Here is a 19,009-nt window from a genome sequence, read left to right as displayed (position 1 = left end):
CAATTTAGAAGGAAAAAAAAAAATAGATCTGTTACCTAAATGGCTGCTTTATATCCTATAGGAAAATAATAAACAAGGGATTCTGTTTGTGATTAAACTTGTTCTAGATCCTCTGTCTTACAGTTTACCATTCTTCCTTTCTCCAATACTATGATTTTTTTTTCTTAGAACACATTGGAAAACTCACTTAATCTTTCATTTACATGTTCATTATTTTATTCATTCATTAGTATATGTACTGTTTTTACTGTATGCCAGATAACAGCAAATAATGAAGGTAGAATAGTAAGGAAAAAATTCAAGAGCTCCATTCTTGTGGAGCTTTTAGACTAGAGGGGGAGCCAGGAAATATTTAAATAAACACATAAAACTAATTTAAAGTAGAAATGGAGACAAATGCCACAAGGAAGCATAAACAATACTAAAGTGGACGATTGGAAAATTGTACCATGTCAACTAAGGCAGTCCATGGTTCCCAAACAAATAGCATGCAGACAGAACATTTAATAAGGGAATGGCATTTTTAATGATATGGGTGGAGCTGAGTGTATTTTGCTAAGTGAAATAAGTAGGTCAGAGAAAGACAAATACCATATGATTTCACTCATGTGGAGTTTTAGAAACAAAAAAAAATGAACACAGGGGAAAGGAAAAAAGAGAGAGAAGCAAACCATAAAATAGACTCAGACTTATAGAGAAAAACTGAGGGTTGCTGGAGAGGTGTTGGGTGGGGGGATGGGCTAAATGGGTGATGGGCATTAAGGTGAGCACTTGTTGGGATGAACACTGTGTTATATGTTATATGTTAAGTGATGAATCACTAAATTCTCCTAAAACTGTTACATTATAAGTTAGCTAACTAGAATTGTGTGTGTGTGTGTGAGAACTAAAATTACATTTGAAATTTTTTATTTTAGGCCACAAAACCAAAAACTAGCAAACAAACAATAACAACAAAAAGTTTCAAATAGGCTTATCACATGATGTAAATTCATCCCTTCCAGGGAAGCAGGAGGTAGACCAGTGCCGGTTATCCTGAAGGCCATATACTTACTACATCGCTGCTGCTTCTACTCTGCTGGGTTTTGATCTTTCTTTGAGTCATAGTCTGGATCATTTTCCTCATTTCCTTCTCTTTCCCCTTCCTTATCTGCTTCTTCATCTTCTTCATCATAATAATCATCATCATCTTCAATGGCTTCTTCGATGAAGTATAACATTAGTCTTGGGATTATACGCTCATGTAAAAAGTGACCAATTTCAAGGTCTACAGCAAGGATAGCTTCATCATCATCATCCAGATCTCCACTTGGGAATTTTGGGGAGGGGCAAAAAAATTAGTCATTGGAAATTCTTTTGGTCATAGTACAAACTTTCCCATGTCCCTTGTGTTTCTGCTTCTTTTGTTAAATCTTTATTTATTTTGAGAGTGAGAAAGAGAACAAGTGGAGGAGGGGCAGAGAGAGAGATAGAAAGAGAGACAGAGAACCCAAGCAGGCTCCACACTGTCAGCACAGAGCCCAACATAGGGCTTGATTCCATGTCCGTGAGACTACAATCGGAGCGGGCAACTCTTAATTAGAATTGGTCACCTAACCAACTGAGCCACCCATTTGTCCCTCTGTTTTGTCTTAATGGTTTTCAAAGTGACATTCTTTCCATTTTCCCAATCTATCTAGCACCCTGCACAACCCATAATTTCTGGTCCATCAAAAGAAAAGGGATCAGAATCATCTGCTTCTGATTTCATCGTATATGTCTTTGTGAACACTTCCACTTGTGAAATGTTCACTGGGTTCAAAGTGAAATTCTCAGACAAACGTCAGGGGCTGGTCAGTATCTGAGAACTTCACTTTAATATCTTTCAAGTGCTTCAGAATAGGTTCATCATATTCCTGAACCATATCATTGAACAAGTCAACATTCTTAAAAACGGTCAACCAGAATTCAGGAATTATCTTGGAGTCTTCTTTTTTTTCATCCTTTTTCTCATCTTTATTCTTGGCTTTCCTTTCAGCTTCTACAAAATTTCATTTTCCTCATCCAGTTTCTATTCACATTCTTCCATAGGTTCATAAGTTGCATTAATGATCTCAGATCACTATCAAATAGAGGCCGGCAGAGCACAGCATACTTCCTTTCAAGACCAGCAACTTCCTCATAGAACTTGGCTTCTATTTTTGCACACCTAACTTACTGTTTTTGAGAGTATTCACTCATATTTTAACAACCCTAGGCAAGTTCTCAATGTATGCTGCTGGTGTTTCTATCAGACCATCAAGTCTTATTTCAAGGGTTACAATAATATGAGGATTTTGCATCATCTGAACAGTCAGCTGATGTGCTTTGATTTTTGTTTCTTTGCCAGTTTCTTCTTCTATTTCTTCAACATCATCCAGATCTTGATCAAGTTCAGACTGTTTTTTGTGTCAATGTCTGCCATGTTGTAAGAACTCCAAATATTGTTGGCTAACTGGGGACCCAGGCTACCGGAGCTGTGCAGTCAGTGATTCAGGTCAGCGGGAGCAGACGGCACTAAAAAATCAACTAGTTAGAATTTAAATAAAAGCCTGAAACAAACAAACAACCAAGGGAAATGACAGAGAAGAAAAAAACAACTCATATTGGAGTCAACAACATATGTAATGTTCCTACAGTGGGAGAGAGATTAAAGAGTGCAAACCTATAAGGAAATCAGTATGGCTAAATGAAAATCAAGATTGTGTGGTAAGAGGTGAACTGAGAGGTAGGTTGGGGCCAGAGCATGCAGAGATGTGTGTAATCATTGCATTTATCCAGGTAACTAGAGCATCATTAAATGATTTTGAGTGGAGAGAATGATAGGATTTGCATTTTGAAAAGATTACTCTGTAGCCACTGCACAAGAGAGGACAGAAGTTGCAAGGTGGAGGCAGGCAGAGGCTCTTTAAGTTATCCTGGCATCTTAGCATGGCCACAGTTTGCTATTATATCACAGGAGTTGGACATGGAGAGAAGGTGGATTTATAAGATATTTGGTAAGCAAAGTGCATCAAAACATGAGGGGGGGTGTTAACAGTAATGCCTGATTTTCTACTTTGTGCAATTGAATAGGTGGTAAGATTTACTTGAAATAAGAAACAGTATAAGAGAAACAAATTTGGAACAAGGTATTTTTTGCACTTATTTTTTAGAACAGTTCTAGAATTCTAGAAAAATTGAGCAGATAATATGGAGAGTTCCCACATACCCCCTCTTGCTCACACACAGTTTTTTCTATTATTATATCTTCAGTTAGTGTGGTGCATTTGTTACAATTAATGGATGAATATTGATACATTATTGAAGAAAGTCCATAGTTTGCTTTAAGGTCCACTATGTGTTTTGCAGTTATGTGGGTTTTGCCAAATGCATACTTCCATGTAACTGCACTTATGCTATAATTTACAATAGTTCCATTACCCTAAAAATTTCCTGTGCTTCACCTGTTCACCATCCCTCCTACTCCCCCTGTACTCCTGCCAATAATTGATCTTTTACAGTCTCTATAGTATTTCCTTTTCCAGAATTTTGTGTGGTTGAAATTATGTAGTATGCACCCTTTTCAGACTCACTTCTTTCACTCGGCAATATTCACTTAAGGTTCCTTTATGCCTAGGAGTGTGAATGTTGGATCGTACAGTAAGACTATATTTAACTTGGTAAGATACTGCCAAAATGTCTTCCAAAGTGGCTACACTATTTTGCATTCCCACCAACAATGAATGACAGTTCCTGTTATTCCACATCTTTTTCAGCATTTGGTATTGTCAGGCTTTTGTTGTTGTTGTTGTTGTTGTTGTTGTTATCAGAATGTTCATGTAATCCACAAATTGATGTATAACTCTATGAGTAACGGGGTTTCCAATTTTATATGGCTTATATATAAAATTATATTTTTCTCAGTAGCACATACTATTTTAAAATAATTCACAAAAATTTTTAAAAAGGGGCGCCTGAGTAGCTCGGTTAGTTGAGCGTCCGACTTTGGCTCAGGTCATGGTCTCCCGGTCTGTGAGTTCGAGCCCCGCATCGGGCTCTGTGCTGACAGCTCAGAGCCTGGAGCCTGCTTCGGATTCTGTATCTCTCTCTCTCTCTACCCCTCCCCCGCTCATGCTCTGTCTCTCTCTCTGTCAAAAAATAAATAAACATTAAAAATATTTAAATAATTCACAAAGTTGAGAAGCATGTAAAAACCAGGATTTCTGAGGATAACTGTAAACCTAACTCTCAAATCAAGTAGTATCCATTATATAAATAATTACCAATGAAAGTGACATGTATCTTAACATATATTGTAAGCATTAGATTTTCTTTCTTTTTTTTTTTTGAGAGTGAGAGATAGAGAGAAAGAGAGAGAGAGAGAGGAAGCACAGGCAGGGAAGGGGAAGAGAGGGAGAGAGAGGATCTTAGCATGGATCCTGAAGCAGGGCTCAATCTCATGACCATGAGGTCATGCCCTGAGTCAAAATCAAGAGTCAGACACTTAACTGACTGAGCCACCCAGGTGCCCCAACAAGCATGAGATATTTTAAAAGCACTTTAAACATATTTGGAGCTCCAGGGACAAATATTTGTTTAGTTTAGTTTAGTTTTTTTTAAAGGAAGTTGTACCTTAACTCTAAGAATTAATGATAAAACATTCCTGCTGTGCCCCTGGTGATATGATCTGCATAGTGTTGTATTTCAAGGAAACTAGTTAGCTCTTATACAAAATGACAGTGTTACCTGATAGAAGTACCTAGTTTTGTCCCTCATGACCAGAGAAATCTTCTCACTTGGATACAATTTTTACTGCAATAGTAGATGGAGTCTTAGAACATCTGGGTACGTTCATGAGTTCAGCAAGCAGCAGCAAGTAGGAAACAGCTCTCAGAATGTGTACAGCGTGAGATCTCTCTGAATGCTTAGAGGTAAAAGTTAATTTATCATGGGAAGTGACATCAACAGCTAGAGAGAAAAAATCTACAAAAGAGAAGGTGAAATGTGAAGAAAATAATATATATATTATTTATATATTCCAGAGGGGGAGCCAAACTTGCCCAAAATGGGTATGACTGTATCAGAGGGAAACACAGGTATCCTCAGGCCAATTTTCTTGTCCAAAGATATGATTTGTTTCCTACATAGTGTTTAAAAAATAATTTGAGCCACCATTTACTTTGTTCCAATTTATTATAATACAATTGTCATAGAACATTGTGTAAGTTTAAGGTACACATTGTCAGGATTTGGTACACTTACATATTGTGAAATGATGGCCACAATAGGGTTAGTTAACATTTCTTTCACCTCATATGATTATCATTTCTTATTTGTGGTGGGAGCATTTAGCATTTACTCTCTAGTAATATTCAAGTAGATATCAAGTATTATTAACTATATTAACATGCTGTATGTTACATCCCCCGAACTTATTCATTTTATAACTGGAAATTTGTATCCTTTGACCTAAATCTCCCCATTTACTCCACTCTTCCAGCCCCTTCCAACCACCATTCTAATCTGTGTTTCGATGAGTTTGGCTTTTTTAGATTCTGCATATAAGTGTTATCATATGGTCTTTGTCTTTCTCTGTGTTATTTCACTTAGCATAGTGCCCTCAAGATCCATCCATATTGTCACACATGGCAAGATTTCCTTCTTCCTCATGGCTGAATAATGTTCCACCACATGCATCTTCTTTATCCATTCATCTATAGACAGGTTTTTGGGCTATTCCCATATACTGGTTATTATGAATAATGCGGCAGTGTACAGCGGAGTGCAGATATCTCTTTGAGATTCTGACTTGGTTTCCTTTGGATATATACCCAAAAGTGGAATTGCTGGGTCATATAGTAGTTCTATCTTTAATTTCTTAAGGAACCTATATACTGTTTTGCTTAACTGACCCAATTTACATTATTACAAATAGTGCACAAAGGCTTTTGTCCACATCCACACTAGCACTTGTTATCACTTGTCTTTTTGATGCTAGCATTCTGACATATTTGAGGTGATATCTTATTGCTTGGGGTTTTAATTTGTTTTCCCTGATGATTAGTGATGTTGAGTACCTTTTCATATCTGTTGTCCATTTGTATATATTCTTTGGGGAAATGTCTATTCAGTTCTGCCCATTTTTAAATTAGATTCTTTTTATTTACTATTGATTGAGTGAGTTGCTTATATATTTTGGATATTAACTTCTTATCAGATACATAATTTGCAAATATTTTCTCCTGTTCTGTGGGTTGTTACCTGTTCAGTTTGTTGATTGTTTCTTTTGCTGTGCAGAAGCTTTTTAGTTTGATGTCATCCCACTTATTTAGTTTTGCTTTCGTTGCTTGTGTTTTGGGTGTCATAACCAAAAATTCATTGTTATGACCAATGTCAAGGAGACTTTTCCATATATTTTCTTCTAGGAGTTTTATGGTTTCAGATTTTATCTTTAAGTTTTGAACTCATTTCAAGTTTATTTTTAGGAGTGTTACAAGATAGGAGTCCAACTTAATTCTTCTGCATGTGGTTATTTAGTATTCTTAATTTCTAAAAAAAAATATTTATTTATTTTTGAGACAGGGAGAGAGAGTGGGGTGGGAGCATAGAGACAGAGAGAGACAGAGAAAGAGAGAGAGAGAGACAGAAGAAGAGAGAAAGAGAGAGACAGAGAGAGACAAAGAATTCCAAGCAGGCTTCACGCTGTCAGGGCAGACCCCATGTAGGGTTTGAACTCACGAAGCATGAGATCATGATCTCAGCCAAAATCAAGAGTCAGATATTTAACTGACTGAGCCACCCAGGTGCCCCAGTTATTTAGTTTTCTATCAGCACTTATTGAAAAGGCTATTTTTATCCCCAATGAATATTCTTGTCTCCTTTGTCAAATATTAGTTAACCAAGTTCGAGGGTTTATTTCTGGAGTCTTAATTCTATTCCATTGGTCTATGTGCCTAGTTTTTAAATGTTTATTTATTTATTTTTGAGAGGGAGAGAGAGAGAGAGAGAACATGAGTAGGGGAGGGGCAGAGAGAGAGAGGGAGAGAGAGAATCCCAAGCAGGCCCTGTGCTGTCAGCACAGAGCTCGATGCAGGTCTCAAACTCACAAACTGTGAGATGATGACCTGAGCTGAAATCAAGAGTTGGACGCTCAATGGACTGAGCCACCCAGGCGCCCCATGTGCCTATTTTTATACTATTTTAAACTCTTTTGATTACTATAGCTTTGTGTTATAGTTTGAAATTGGAAATGAGGTGCTTACAGATTTGTTCTTTCTCAGGATTGCTTTGGCTATTCAGGGTCTTTTGTTGTTCCATACACATTTTAGGCTTGTTTTCTTCCATTCCTGTGAGAAATACCATTTGTATTTTGATAGGGATTACATTGAAACTATAGATGGCTTTGGGTATGGACATTTTCAAAGTATTAATTCTTCTAATCGATGAACACAAGATATCTTTCCCTTTGTGTCTTTAATTTCTGTCATCAAAGTCTTATAGTTTCAGTGTACAGGTTTTTTACCTTCTTGTTTAAATTTATTCCTAAGTATTGTATTGTTTTTTATGCTATTGTAAATGGGATTGTTTTCTTTATTTCCTTTTCACATATTTTGTTGTTAGTGCATAGAAATGCAGTTGATTTTTTCATGCTGATTTTATTTCCTGCAACTCTACTGAATTTGTTGATTAGTTCTCACAGTTTTGGGGAGGAGTCTTTAGGATTTTCTATATATATGACAATATTATATCCAAATGAAGACAAGATTAGTTCTTCCATCTGATGTAGATGCCTTTTCTTTTTTCTTCTTATTTCTCCTCCTCCTCCTCCTTTTTCTTCTTTCTCCTCTTCAGCCTCCCTCTCCCCTCCTCCTGCTCTCCCCCACCTCCTTACCCTCCTCCTTCTCCTCCTCCTTCTGCCTGCTTCTTCAGACTGTGACTTCTAGTACTGTATTGAATAGGCATGATGAGAATGAATTTCCTTGTCTTTTTCCTGATCTTAGAGGAAAAACTAAAACTTTGATCACTGAGTGTGGTGTTAGCTGTGGGCTTGCCATATATGGCCTTTATTATGTTTTAGGTACATTTCTTTTAACCCAATTTGTTGATAAGTTTTACCATGAAAATATATTTTATCACATAGATGCTTTTTCTGCATTTATTGAGATGATCATGTGATTTTTATCTTCCATAATGTGCTGTATCACATTTATTCATTTGCATATGTTGAACCATCCTTGAATTCCAGAGATGAATCACATTTGATCATGGTGTATGATTCTTTTAATATACAATTTAACTTACTTTGCTAATATTTTGTTGAGAAATTTTGCATCTATATTCAGTAAGGATTTTAGCCTGTAGTTTCCTTTTCTTTCTTTTTTTTTTTTTTTTTTTTTCCTTATCTGGTTTTGCTTGTAATAATACTGGCCTTTTTAGTGTAATACTGGCCTTATAAATTGGGTGTAGTAATGTTCCTTTCTCTTCAATTTTTTGGAAGAGTTTGAGAATGATTGGTGTTAATTCTTCTTTAAATATTTGGTAGAATTCACAACGGAAACCATCTGTACTGGCTGTTCTTTGTTGGGAGATTTTTTAACTACTGAGTCATTCTCCATACTCGTTATTGGTCTATTCAGATTTTCTGTTTCTTCATGATTACATCTTAGTAAGTTGTAAGTTCCTAGGAATTTATCCATTTCTATAGTTTGTTTAATTTGTTGGCATGTAATTATTCATAGTACTCTCTTATAATCGTTTGGTATCAGTTTCAATTTAAATTTTAGTCAGTTTATTTCTGATTCTGTTTGAGTCTTCTCTTTTTTCCTTAGGTTAGCTAAAAGCTTGGCAATTTTATCTTTTCAAAAATCCATCTCCTAGTTCATTGATCTTTTCTTTTTTTTTTTTTTTTAATTTTTTTTTTCAACGTTTTTATTTATTTTTGGGACAGAGAGAGACAGAGCATGAACGGGGGAGGGGCAGAGAGAGAGGGAGACACAGAATCGGAAACAGGCTCCAGGCTCCGAGCCATCAGCCCAGAGCCTGACGCGGGGCTCGAACTCACGGACCGCGAGATCGTGACCTGGCTGAAGTCGGACGCTTAACCGACTGCGCCACCCAGGCGCCCCTCATTGATCTTTTCTAGTGATTTTATGTTCTTTATTTTATTTATTTCTGTTCCTATCTTTGTTAGTGCCTTCTGCTAAATTTGGGTTTACTAATGCCATCTAATTAATTATTTTCTGGCTGTTTTGAAGTTCCCTTGTTTTCTTTCTCTCTCTTCTTGCCTTCCTTTGTGAACTGATGATTTACCATAGTTTAAGGCTTTGATTCCCTTCTGTTTATCTTTTGTTATGTAATTATGGTTTTGTTGGGGCACCTGGGTGTCTCAGTCGGTTAAGCATCTGACTTCAGGTCAGATCTCACAGCTTGTGAGTTTGAGTCCCGTGTAAGGCTCTATGCTGACAGGTTGGAGCCGGGAGCTGCTTCAGGTTCTGTGTCTCCCTCACTCTTTGCCCCTCCCCTGCTCGTGGTCTGTCTCTGTCTCTCAAAAATAAATAAATATTAAAAAATTTTTTTTAAATAATAATTATGTTTTGGGTTTGTAGTCACCATGAGGTTTACATAATCTTGTAGATATGTAATCTTATATATATAATAGTGTGTTTTGTGCTGATAGCAACTTAACTTCAATTGCATAGATAGAATCTACCCTTTAACTCCCCCAATTTTGTTTCTGATGTCACAATTTACCTTTTTTATTGTATAGTCATTAACAAGCTATTGTAGCTAAAGTTTTGTTTAATACTTTTGTTCTTTAACCCTTGTACTAGAGTTAAGTGGTTAACACACCACTTGTTACAATATATTAGAGTATTCTAAATATGACCACGTACTTTGCCAATGGCATATTTTCATATGTTTTTATGTTACTTATTTGCCTCCTTTCATTTCAGCTTGAAGAACTCCTTTCAGCACTTTTTGTAAGGCCAGTAAAATGGTGATGAATTTCCTCAGCTTTTGTTTGTCTGGGAAAGTCTTCATCTCTCTTTCATTTCTGAGGGACAGTTTTGCCAAATATGGTATCTTGGTAGGCAGTGTTTTTCCCCCCAGCATTTTTCATACATCATGCACTCTCTAGCTGTAAGGTTGCTGCTGAGACATCCATTGATAGACTTATGAAGGTCCCTTGTAAGTTACAACTTTCTTTTCTTTTGCTGCCTTTAATATTATCTCTTTTTCTTTGACTTCTGACAATTTTATTATAATGTGTCTTGGAGAAGATCTCTTTAAGTTGAGTTTATTTTGTTATCTATGAGCTTCATGAACTTGGATATCTAAATCTCTCCCCAGATTTGGGATGTTCTCAGACATTTTTTTTAAAGATAAGCTTATGCCCCCTTTACTCTCTTTTTTCTGGAACTCCAATAATTCACAGATTGTTTCTTTTGATGTTTAAATAAGCTCTTTTTACTATTTTTTCATTCTTTTATATTTCTACTCCTCTTACTTGATAATTTCAAGTCCTATCTTCTATCTCACAGATTCATTCATCTGCTTCATTTAATATGTTATTGGTGGTCACTATTGCATTTTTAATTTCATTCACTGTATTGTTTAGCTCTACAATTTCTGTTTGGTTCTTTTTTATGATCTATCTCTTTGTTAATCTTCTCATTTTGTTCATGTATTGTTTTTGTGACTGTTGAATTGCCTTTATATATTTTCATGGAGTTGACTGAGCTTCTTTAAGCAGGTATTTTAAATCCTTTATCCTTAAATATTACAAGGATAAATATATCCTGTGGAGTTATTCCAGAATTATAAGGGTAAACAAATATATAATAAAAATGATATTACTATTTTGTTAATATTCTATTAATAAATATAAATTTAAAAATAAATAATATCTCCATCCATGGTTTAGGGATTGGTTACTGGAAGATTATTGTGATCCCTTAGTTGTGTCATGTTTTCTTGATTTTTCATGCCACTTGAAGTAGTGCATTTTGCATTTAAAGTAGCAATCAATTCCTAGTCTTTACTAACTAGGAACTAGGAGAAAAACACCTTCTGTCAGCCTTTCTAGGGAGGCTCTCTCAGATTGTCTATGGACACATCAATTCCCTGCTTCTTGCACTCCCTTATGGCAGAATCCTTAAGCTTGTATGCCTTGTCCTTATCCTATAATGCACCACACTGGGTGCTGAAGTCTCTCTTTTGCTTTCCCAAGGGCAGCAAAGCTAATGCTCAAATTTATGTTCTATCCTTGGCCTGCAAATTTGGTCCAGCTCTCTGCACATACTCACTAGACATCTGTTGAAGCTTTCCCTTGCCACTGTCAGCATCATGCACAGAGAACCATCCATAGGGAGGAGGTTTGGGGGGTGGGTGGGGATGAGGTGGCTATGCTGAGAGTGCCCTTGGAAAAGTTAGAGGAATCTGTCAGTGAGGCATCCCCAGTGGCTCACTTTTGAGCTTCTTTTAAAAAAAAATTTTAAGTGTATTTATTATTGAGAGATAGAGAGAGACAGAGCATGAGCAGGGGAGAGTAAGAGAGAGGGAGAGACACAGAATTTGAAGCAGGCTCCAGGCTCTGAGCTGTCAGCACAGAGCCTGACGAGGGGTTCGAACCTACGAACTGCGAGATCATGACCTGAGCCGAAGCCGGATGCTTAACCGACTGAGCCACCCAGGTGCCCCTAATTTAAAAAAAATTTTTTTTAAGTTTGGGTTTCTTGATGGAATCTGCGACACAGTTCAGAGGACCCACATCCATTTTTTGTCTTCCAAGAGTCCTATCTGCCATTCTTACAGCCTGTTCCTACCCTCCAGTTAGGCAGCTCATGACTCAGGACTGTGGCTAGGGTGATAGAGAAACGGACCTCTTTGGCAGCTTTCCACAGAGCTGGGGAAACTGGGCACTGACTCACATGCTCTCACTTTGCCCCATGGGAGAAATCAGGGGCTAAGAAGATCTCTCTTGGCCCTGAACTGTGCCACCTCGGGTGAAGGTTTATGCAGGTAATGTCAAACTTTTCTCTCAGCCTCTCCAGTGCATCCAAACTCATGTTTTCTTGCTCCAACAGTGTGCTGGAACTTTCCCACTGGAAACCTGAGCTTCCACAAAGTCTGTCTTGTCTGTGGATGATTGTCAAAGATAGTATTCTCCAGAAACTCGTCAACTGCAGCCAAGAGTGACTTGAGAATGATTCAAGATAGCTTACAGACCTTGTTTTCTTAGGCTAAGCACCACTTACCCTGTATGAAAAGGTTCAAGTTATCAAAGCTAAACTGAAATTGGTATGTTGTGCTTTCAATTAATTATAATGTTTAACTTAACTCCAAAGAAAATTCAGGTACTAGTTTATATAAAGATGTGATTAAATTGTTCCCAAGCAACTATCATTTTGTTATATGACTCAGTTAAGAAATAGTCTGGAGACTTTCAGATAAAAATGGCAAATGAAAGCCATTTCTACCCCCTCTCCCTCCTGAAACCAACTGAAAACTACAAAAAGAATGATCCACACAGATTACTCAATTTGCAATTAATTAGAAAACAGCTACACTTCTAGTACTTAATATGAGAAATGAAATTCAGATCAAATATTGAAAAGGCAGGAGAGCAAAATGCCCTAGCAGACAATCAAGTTACATTCAGGGTTCTTACAAGTTGGTGACACACATAGAAAGCCAAGTATGTGACTCATGGCTTGAAACTAAAACAGCACAGAATGGAGGCAGGATTGAGTAAGGAGAGACATAATTTGACACTTTTGCAGGGAGCTCTGCATCTACTGATTTCATTCAACAAAGATAAATAGGTGATGGAAGACAGTGAAAAACAAGATCTTCCTTGCAACCCATTATAACTTCCTTGTCATCATGAAAGACATAGTTAAGGCAATATATGCAGCATACAATTTAAGAAGGGTTTGTAAACTGAATCCAATATACCAATGTTCAAGGTGTATCTCCCAATCTTTATCCCAAACAATTGCATTCAAAGAGATGGCTTGAGTGATAAGAGAGTTATTTTCAAATAAGAGAAAGAAATAAGGGTCTACAACGTGCATAGCTTCTTGAAAAACAATCTACTCGTTGAATTGCAATGACAAATACATGAATGAGGAAGTTATTGTAGAGGACCAGTGGTGAACTTGGAGTCTACTGAAACATAAAACTAAAGGAAAATAACTGGAAAATGATGACTGAGTAGAAAATCTATAACTCTTGATATTGTGGAACTTAAAATATAGATAACAAAAATTGGAATGTACAGTATGAGAATTAGGAGTTTGTAAGAAGTTTGTGAATGCTGTTTTCTTATCTCAGGGTGGAATGTGGGTGGACAAAAATACTGTTTAAATCTTAAAAACTCAGGTTGCAAGCTAATTAAATAAATTTACATTAGAAGAACCCATAAGGATTAAGAATAGATTATAGAAACAATTATTTCTGAAAGAAAGCACAGACATACAAAACAACATAAAGATATCATACACCATACAATGAAAGAAACAATTAAAACAAAAAATAATTAAAAGACAAATGTAATATGAAAATACAGCATTAAGTAACAGAATAAAGACTAAATATATATGTCAATTGAATAAATGTTAATGAACTTACCCTTTTAAATAAAGCATTTGATTAGATTTAAACAAATATTTTTAAAAGTTGCATAATTAAGATAAGTGTGTAAAACAAGTGACTCAGGTTGAAAATAAATAGGCAAGAAAAAATGAATAGGTAAAACATATTAAAAACATCAGGTGCAAATAATTAGTTTCATGAGTCACATAATTATATATTAAGCAAGTTTTAATTGAAGTGTTAAATCATTAAGGATTCAAGAATGACATTTTATAAAGAAATTATCACACTAAATTAAAAAATTATATTGAATTAAAAAAAAATTTTAACATTTATTTATTTTTGAGAGGCAGAGAGAGACAGAGCTTGAGCAGGGGAGGGACAGAGAGAGAGGGAGACACAGAATCCGAAGCAGGCTCCAGGCTCTGAGCTGTCAGCACAGAGCCTGATGCGGGACTTGAACCCATGAACCACAAGATCATGACCTGAGCCGAAGTCGGATGCCTAACCAACTGAGCCACCCAACTGCCCCAAATTGAATATTTAAAAAAAAATTAATGTACCATAAATATTCTCATGGAAAATGGCACTAAGCAAGGAATAAATAATTAGAACATGTCTTTAGGCAAAGTTAGATATAATAACAAAAAGTTACATACAATAATATTAAGGACTGCAAAAATATAATTATTCCTGAAAATCTAATAGAGGTATATAAAATGCACGTCCTTGGAAATGAAGAGCATCTTTCTATTTTATGTGCCAAAAGAACATTTATCAAAAATTTAACATGAAGAAAACTTAAATTCTATGGTGTAGAAAAAGTGTACACATGTATTCTAACAGCATGGAGCCTGCTTGGGATTCTTTCTCTCTCTCTTCTTCTCCCCCACTCATTCTCTCTCTCTCTCTCTCTCTCTCTCTCTCTCTCTCTCTCTCAAAATAAATAAATAAAATCTAAAAAACCCTCATTGTTACTTCCATAGAATGGTAGCAAGTATTCAGAGGAATATGTTAATCCAAATGTTTTGATATAAAAAAACTTCAAAATGCATCATTAAGTATATAACAGGATATACTTAATTTTTCTTTTTGCAAATACATAAATAAGTCACTTAAGAGTCATTGCTTCTGGGGCGCCTGCATGTGTGGCTCAGTAGGCTAGACATCCGACTTTGGTTCGGGTTGTGATCTCTCAGTTCGTGAGTTCCAGTGCCACCTCGGGCTCTGTGCTGACAGCTCAGAGCCTGGAGCCTGCTTTGGATTCTGTGTCTCCCTCTCTCTTTGCCCTTCCCCCGTTCATGCTCTGTCTCTCTCTGTCTCAAAAATAAACATTAAATTTTTTTTTTAAAAAAGTCATTGCTTCTGAGGAGTAATACTGGAAATCTATAATAGTAGGAGGAATAGTTTATTTTTATTATATACCTTTGAACTATTTAAATGTTTATTTACCACATCATTGTATTTGTTTATAAAGGGTGTTACTAAAACATAAATTGATGTTTTTAAAGGCAATCAGATCTCTGATACATCATTAAACTAGAGAATTGAAAAAAATAAAAGGAAAAACATTGGAGTAATTTTTTCATTAAAATTTACTTAATACTATTGGTTCCTACCCATCACTATCTGGTTATTCAATTGTGTTCCAACCAACTGCCTATTCTCACCTTGATGTGCCTTTATTAGCACCTACCTACTAAAAAAAATAAGTTTATAAAAATGAACAAGAAAAAGAGTAACTATAGAAGTGTACTTACCAACATCCTTGGGGATATTTGAGGGGGTGAAGAGTCTGAAACAGATAGTAGGAGATCAGAACTCTCTCTGAAAAAAACTGGAAATGACAATTTCAAAATTTGAATTGTATATATTTTGAAACAAAAATAATACATTAGAGTGCTTTCTGCTTTTTTTATAGCTCTGATTTTTTTTCCTATGAATCCTAAATCCTTTACTTGGGTCTTTGGGCCACATAAACATAGTAATATTAAAACCTGATTGGATATATTCATTGCAAGATTCAGTGCTCGTGCACTGCCGACTTAAATTCAAAAGAATACTGTTTGGTGTCAAAATAAAGAATGGCATACAAAAGGAACACGGAGGAAATAAATGGAGGGATGGGTCAACTGATGAGACTAGGAATAGAAAATCCCCAAAATTTGATTAGAAGTAGACACTAATATCCTCCCATGAATAATGAGGGGAGAAACAGATTACTTGAAAATTACCCTTAATATCAAATCTATATAAAGCATATTAGGGAACAAATAAGTATTAAACATATCTAGATTTATTTATTAATCACAGTGTTTTTGCTGTGATTATATAATCTCCTATAATTTTACTTTTTTAATCACATTTAAGTGTAAAAAAGCACATAGCTATTAAATACTAAAATCAAACCCCATTATCTATCAACTAGCTTCAACAATTATCAATATAATGGCAATTTTGTTTTATTTATATCTCTTTTAATACCTTGTTGCTGAATATGTATTTTTATAACTTTATTGAGGCATCATTTGCATGATATAATTTGCACGAAAGAAAATGTACCCATTTTAAGTTATTACTTTTAGTGAATATATAGTTGTGCAAACATTATGACAATCCAGTTTTAAAATATTTTCATTACCTCCCAAAATTCCTTTGTACCTATTTATAGCAAATTCCCAGACCTAGGAAAACACTGATCTGCTGTCTCTACAGATTTGCCTTTTCTGGACAGTTCGTAGAAATGAGATAATAAAATATGGCCCTAATCAAGATATATGACAGGGCAATTAAGCAAAACGTCTCATCAAACTATCAGTTTTCTATAAAATAGGGTTTAAATGCAAGAAAAGAAAAAATAACATGGCAGAGAAAATGTAACTCATAACAGAGGAAAACAAAGCTCAGAGTCAGGGTTCCCAGGATGATGATGGTAAGGATAGGAACAGAAATGTGGCCAGAATGTTCTCAGGTTTTTCCTTTCCTTAGGAGACTTGACCTGGTTTGGTCTGTTGTAGATTGGAAGACTAGCTCTAAATCAGTTGGATGACATTTAAAGGCAGAGGATAGCATGGTACGTAAATGTGTGACGAGAGCCAGGCCAACGTTTGCACTCTTTTTGGGTGAGAGAGGGGACTATCCCATTATGAAAGCAGTCATGACTAGTTCAGAAAATTATTCAATCACCAGCATTAACACTGTCAGTGTTCCAATCCTCTGCTTTTTCATTGGTTTTTGAATAAGCTCTATACTATAATGAAAAACTGAGTCTAGATGGAACTAGAATAAGAATAAGCACTATTGATTAGGAGCTGAAAAACAAAATGAAGATGAGGGAAGGTAAATGAGATTTAGGGGACAGTACTTAAAGACTTTTTAATGTGTTTCTACTGGTATTCATAAAGCATGGATGGATGTACTACAAAGTATAGCCAGATGTAGGCAATATGTTATCACAACATATATCTGGATATTGAACTTATGTGGTATATTTATGTGATTTAAAATACTTATAAATAATGAACAAAACCACATTATTTTAATAGCCTTTGAGAAGTAGCCTGGGTCATTGTGTATAAAGATGTCTCCAACTTCTTCCTGTATGTAGATTATAAGAGAGATCTGAAACCCCAATACCTCTGAATCAGTGACAGTCACTAAAACCCAGTAGCAGTTACAGATCTAAATAGAAGTTGGGCCACCTTAATATTTTCTTTCTAGTGAGTCTTATTGCCTACCGGATCTTGACAGCATGCCACAGAAAATGAAGCAAACAGGTTGGGCTCTAGGGATCCATCTGGACAACACTGAGAGGGAAATGTCACCAATTTTATATATTTCTCTTACTGTTGAAGACATGTACTCCTGGAGAATTTAAGAAATACTGCATTTAGAGTGTTATTTTTTATTCTGCCAATGACTTCCTTGACTATCTCTTCAAATAAATGGACTATCAGTATGAATCATGACTGATGATACTGAAGGATGCCAAAATATCTAGTCAGTTCACCTAAAAATAGTCATATTGATTACCTCAATCCACATAGACATTTCCTGATGATTAACTGAACTAGTTTTATCAATATAACCCAAAATATGAATGAGAGCGGGGAAAAAAGAAAAAGAAAGTGGGACTAATTAAGGTTATTATTATTGTTGTATTGACAAATAAATCAGTTTTGAGGCATGCATTAGGTTTACTCAGTCGTTTTACACTTCAGGACCTCGTATATAGCAACACTTGAATTTCTAAAGGCTACTCATCAAGTAACAGAAAGAAATTAGCACGTAATTATTATGGATTCAGAAGTAAAAAGAGAGTAATCAAACACATGCAGAGCAAATATGGGAACCACAGACGCAATATTATTGTATCAAAAGAGAGGAATGTTTTCCTTATTTATGGAAGCTTATGGGAAACAGTAAAGCATTGTTGCTAAGCTTTCCTGTACAAGCTTGAAAAGTAGATTTTTTCAAATCTATTTGCAGCATTTGACTTTCACCTAACCATTGGAATATGCCAACAAATGCTAAATAACCATTTCTGGTGTTAAAGCTTGCTGTATCTAGCAGATAGTAGTTGGAAGGTATAGTTTAAACTCTGAATCAATCCTTATCTAACTCATACAATGTAAAATGATAATTTAGATAAACTTTCTACTAAGTACTTTAATTGTATTAATTCATCTGAGCCTTATAAGAACCCTAAGAATTAGATAGGGCAAGGAGTAATACCTTTTACTCATAAATGAACATAAAATGAATACTTTATTTAACTTCATCACTCAGTATGGTAGAAACTAAAAGTACCACTTTTTTTCAGACAGTGTGTCTCTAGTGTTCTATCTCCTATGCTATGTTGCCTTCAAACAGAATTAGAAACTATGATTCAAAAATTTTAATAGAGTACTGTTTAATTAGATAGATATCTCCTGATAGTTGTATGTCGATTTAACATTTCTGTTTTGTCAGTAATTAATTCATAAATAATTATTGAGTAATTGAACATGAATTAGGTGCAGGAGCTATGCCAGGTAATAGGGATAAAAAGAGGAACAAAACATAATTTCCTCCCCACCACTATCTATGGTTGTAATCAGAACTGTAGAAGTAAATGTCAGTGGATGAAGTGAAGATTGTGATTGCAGATTGTGAAGTGCTCTGTACACTCCATTCAAAATTTGAAATTGTAGGGGCGCCTGGGTGGCGCAGTCGGTTAAGCATCCGACTTCAGCCAGGTCACGATCTCGCGGTCCGTGAGTTCGAGCCCCGCGTCGGGCTCTGGGCTGATGGCTCAGAGCCTGGAGCCTGTTTCCGATTCTGTGTCTCCCTCTCTCTCTGCCCCTCCCCCGTTCATGCTCTGTCTCTCTCTGTCCCAAAAATAAATAAACGTTGAAAAAAAAAATTAAAAAAA

General features: G+C 35.7%; 1 pseudogene; it reads right to left on the bottom strand.

Annotated features, from left to right (window-relative positions):
* Window positions 1-983: 983 nt before the first annotated feature.
* On the bottom strand, window positions 984-2,443 carry LOC112867819 (nucleosome assembly protein 1-like 1 pseudogene; annotated as a pseudogene).
* Window positions 2,444-19,009: the final 16,566 nt, after the last annotated feature.

This window comes from Puma concolor, chromosome B4, assembly GCF_028749965.1.
Source record: "Puma concolor isolate L17-30 chromosome B4, mPumCon1.1.hap2, whole genome shotgun sequence".
NCBI classification, from domain to species: Eukaryota; Metazoa; Chordata; class Mammalia; order Carnivora; family Felidae; genus Puma; species Puma concolor.
Note: the sequence above shows the minus strand (reverse complement) of the source record. Positions and strands in the feature narration are given on the sequence as shown.